This window comes from Aethalodelphis obliquidens, unplaced genomic scaffold (assembly GCF_003676395.1).
Source record: "Aethalodelphis obliquidens isolate GAN/ISIS:26980383/991018 unplaced genomic scaffold, ASM367639v1 scaffold1938, whole genome shotgun sequence".
In the NCBI taxonomy this organism is placed as follows: domain Eukaryota; kingdom Metazoa; phylum Chordata; class Mammalia; order Artiodactyla; family Delphinidae; genus Aethalodelphis; species Aethalodelphis obliquidens.
In genome coordinates, this window is record NW_020839845.1 from 1 (window position 1) to 4,402 (window position 4,402).

At 50.3% G+C, this 4,402-nt stretch overlaps 1 long non-coding RNA gene across 1 annotated transcript; it reads left to right on the plus strand.

Annotated features, from left to right (window-relative positions):
* Positions 1 to 1,718: 1,718 nt before the first annotated feature.
* On the plus strand, positions 1,719 to 4,026 carry LOC113617125 (uncharacterized). The gene is made up of 2 exons (XR_003431520.1): positions 1,719 to 2,277; positions 2,801 to 4,026. It is a non-coding gene; the product is annotated as an uncharacterized LOC113617125 (long non-coding RNA).
* The last annotated feature ends 376 nt before the right edge of the window (positions 4,027 to 4,402 follow it).

Consider the following 4,402-nt stretch of genomic DNA (forward strand, 5'->3'; position numbering starts at 1 on the left):
TGTCTTCCAGGAGCTTGGAGTCAGCTGTGTCTAGTTTGAGCTGAGCTGGTTAAGACTGGATAGGACCACTGACCCTCCACATGGGTGGCATTTTGACGTCAGAGAGCCACCCTCAGATCCTGCTAAGCGCCTCTTGTTTTTTCTTAGGCCACGCCACGCCGCTTGCAGGATGTTAGTTCTCCGACCAGGGATGGAACCCGTGCCCCCTGCAGTGGCAGCGCAGAGTCCCAACCGCTGGTCCGCCAGGGAATTCCCACCCTCCAGTTTTGAAGGTGCAGAGGCCTGTAGCTGAGCCACACCTGCTCAGGATGACGATGGCCACGCCTTTTCGCAATCACCTATCCCCGCGCTCCCCACGCCTCGGACCACCCTGCTGCTTTATTGGTCATCCCATAATATACCCCGAGCATCTTGCCTTCCGGGAGGCGGGTCTGAGCCTTTCTCTTCTGTCTCCCCGCGTGGCTGCCTTGTGGACTAAGCCCTCTGTGCTGCAAACCTCGGCGTCTCAGCGGTTTGGCCTGCTGCACGTCGCGCAGAAGGTTCGGGGACAAAGATGGTGAGCCGGCCGGGGGTGAGTCCAGACGGACCTTTCGCCCGTGGCTGGTCGGCCCCTTGCTGGTATTTTGAGTCCAAGCAGCTGCCTCATCCTTCTGTTCCGGGGACTGTGCCCCGGGTTTCCTCAGTGAGACGCTGCGGGCCTCCGGCGCCTAGTTTTGTTTCGCAGCAAAGAAACGGTTTTGGGTTTGGAAGACGTCTTCTGGGTGAGTAACACGCCTGTGCCTAGGTTGTTTGGCATTCCCGTCCGGATTGGGGGGGGGGGGGGGGGGGGGAGGGTGGAGGCCCACCTGGCAGGATTTTGGTAGAAAATAGAAAAGGTTCCAGCTGCTCAGGTGCTCCATACCTGGGTTGCAGGCCCGGGGCGCTGGGATCGGTCTTGTTTTTGGTCTGGTTTGTTTGTTCCACGATATCCTTTAGACTCTGGAGCATAATGGCCTAAAAATGGATCCTTAGGTTACAGTACAAGTTTGCAACTAGATTTATTTTGTAAATGGGAAGAAAAATGGGATGAAGTACCTTATGTACAGTCTTCTACCTTATTGTATCAAAATAAAGCACATGCAGAGAAGATGAAGGCCCAACAGGAAGGGAAGGCAAAGAAACCTGGTTTGCTTGATTAGGAGGAGGCGGACTTGCTGTGGGCTCAGCTGGGCACCCCGACTGCTCTTCCCCCGCCCCCATATGATGGCGCCCCTGCTCTTTCGCTGCTGCTGCCTGAGCCACAGCCTCCGGCTTGGGGGGGGAGGGTGCCCTCCCAGTCTCTGAGGATGGAGAAGTGGGCATGGTCTACACGCTCATACCCTGCAGGGAACTGGATTTGGCCAGGGAGCTACCCATTCTCAGGCAGGGCAGTATCCATTCAGGTAAGTCCCAGGTGGGGTGTGGCCACTGAGACTGGGCAGCTGAGGGGGTGGATCTGGGTCCATCCCCCCTTGGCAACTTCGGATTTATTTCCTTGAAAGGGCAGTGTGCCACCTTCCAGAGATGACCCAGAGATAATGGAAAATATTTTTTCATCGGTATTTTTTTTTTTTTTTTTGCGGTACGTGGGCCTCTTACTGCTGTGCCCTCTCTGTTGCGGAGCACAGGCTCTGGACGCGCAGGCTCAGCGGCCATGGCTCACGGGCCCAGCCGCTCCGCGGCATGTGGGATCTTCCCGGACCGGGGCACAAACCCGTGACCCCTGCATCGGCAGGCGGACTCTCAACCACTGCGACACCAGGGAAGCCCAGTAAGACTCTTGAAGAAGGTAAACAGGTGGCACATCAGATGCCAGAGTTAACTGACAAAGACAGTGACCACGAAAGACAGGGCCCAGAGGCTCCTTTAAATCCCGACTGTCTCAGTATCTCCCATATGGAGCCCTGGGTGATTATGGCAGGGGGCCACTTACTCGGTTTAAAATACAAAACTTACTAAATTTTGTTCTGTGTCTTATGTTAGCAACTGGGGTGTCCGGAGAAACCCTGAAAAAGCCTTTTCTCCAGCTGCTAGACTCTCAGGTGGAGGAGGGCCCATCTGAAGCATAGCTTTCTGGACAAGCCTGAATGCCCCAGTCCCCTTCCGGGATGAGATTTACCAACTAAATGCCAAGGTTACCTTTGCACCTGGAGGAGTGGACACCACAATTCCACCAGAGCAGCTTGTACATCGCAGGCTCTATTGCTCCGACCTCAAAGGGAACAGCCGGCAGCCATTCTGGAAGAGGTACTGCAGAAGGTGAGTCCAGAGGTCTGGGCAGATGGGAGGCTGGGAAAAGCAAAGACAGCTCCACCCGTACAGCTGAGGCTCAGCCCTGGGGCAAAAATTGCAAATTTCATGCAGTACCCAGTGAAGGAGCAGGCAAAGCATGGAATTCATCCCCTGCTAACAGCCTTCCTCGAATATGATTTAACGCGTCCCTGCGAGTCACCTTATACTCCAGTTTTACTAGTCTAGAACCAGGTAGAGATGAATATTGGTTTGTGCATTACTTAAAAGCAATTAATCGAATTGTGGAAGATACTCATCCAGTAGTCCCTAATCCGTACACTCTCGTCACTACTGCTCACCAGAGATTTTGGTGGTTTACTGAACTGGATTTGAAGGAGGTTTGGGGGTTTGTTTGTTTTGCATACCCTTGAGATTTGAACCCCAAGAATGGTTTGCTTTTAACGGGAAGATCTAGATACAAGGGTAAAACAACAGTGTGGCTGGACAGGAAGTCCTGAGGGACTTAAAAATTCCCCCATGATGTTTGTAGAAATCCTGGCGAAATATTTGAAGGCCCTTCAACTAAACGAGGGAGCCCTGTTCCAGTATGTGGATGGTATCGTTCTGATTGCCAGTAAAACAAAGGACACCTGAGGCCAGAATGCAGTTTTGATTTTGAACTTTATGACTGAATGAAGCTATAAGGTGTCCAAGAAAAGGGCGTAGTTCTCTGCCCTCTGTTAAATACTTGGGTTTTGAACTCTCATAAGGACAGAGAGACTTGCTCCCTGACAGAAGGGACGCTCTAGCCGGGGTTGCAGTTTCCACTATCAGGAGGCAATTGTGGGGATTCCGGGGAATAGCTGGGTTCTGCTGCATTTCGATCCCCAACTTTGGATTCGTGGCAAAACCATGTTAGGAAGCTCTTGGAGGAGATGACCCTCTAGACTGAAATCTTGGAAGAGTAAACATCCGGAAGACCAGCTTCATTGTCCCTAGACTGGACCTTGTGTGGAACGTGATGGGAAATGGAAACCATACTGCAGAGGAGAACTGTCGACCGAGATCGTCCAAGCCTTGGCTGGCTCCAGACCCCCTACACTGACCTCTCCCAGTGGGCAGGTGAACCCCTAACAGATCTTAAGCGGCTTTTCAGAAAGAAGCCAGAAAAAGAAATTAAGGCTTGCAAGGACAATTCAATGATTAGGACTTCTCATACTTGGGCAAAAGCAGGTACTCTCTCTAGCTGTTGGATATTTCATCCAAAACCTTTTTCTGTATTTGATCATGCTGACCCCTTGATCCTGCCTGTCATTAATTTTTATTTTTTTAATTATTTGTTTTGGCTGCACCAGGAGGCATGTGGGATCTTAGTTTCCCAACCAGGGATTGAAACTGAGCCCCCTGCATGGGAAGCATGAAGTCTTAACCACTGGACCACCAGGGAAGTACCTGTCATTAATTTTTTGACTGTCCCTAACCTCACTGTAACATATCAGATTAGGCTACTCAACAGAATTTCCTGTCGTGTTTTTCCTTGTCTAAGGTGAAATTTGGTCCTTGGGACCTCAGATGTAAAAAAAAAAAAAGACTGTAGTCTACCCCGGTCAAGGTTATATTAGGTGAGGACAGAAAACATACTTATTTTTCCCCAGCCTGTGTTCCTTCCATATTTAAGTGTTTCAGCCAAACTGATAATGATTGGGACTCTCCAATATGTAAAAAGGTAAGATACTGATAACTGGCTTGACCTTGTCCTAGATAAAATCCCTAAAATAAGCCTGCATTTTAACAGTGTGTGCCCCCTCAGGGTACGTATTTGTCCGCCGTTTCAGTGATCAATCTTGGGCCTATGACTGCTGGCACGTAGGTGGTATCTGTTTCTTGGGATCAACTTGAAAGTGGGAACAAGAGAGTGTTTTCAAGTGAGCACTAAACAGTTGCATTCCTGAAGCTTTGGTTAGCCCTATGCTTTTGTTTTTTTAATTGGAGTATAGTTGGTTCATTGAATACAGTGCTGTGTTAGCCCTATGCCTCTTCTCGGCAGGAATTACATTCAGTCATCGCCCCCTCTTCCCTCGAGATGGAGGAATGATGTAAAGATGGGGGGGGGTAAAACTGGGTGATTATTGGTCAAACCCATTTCACCTGC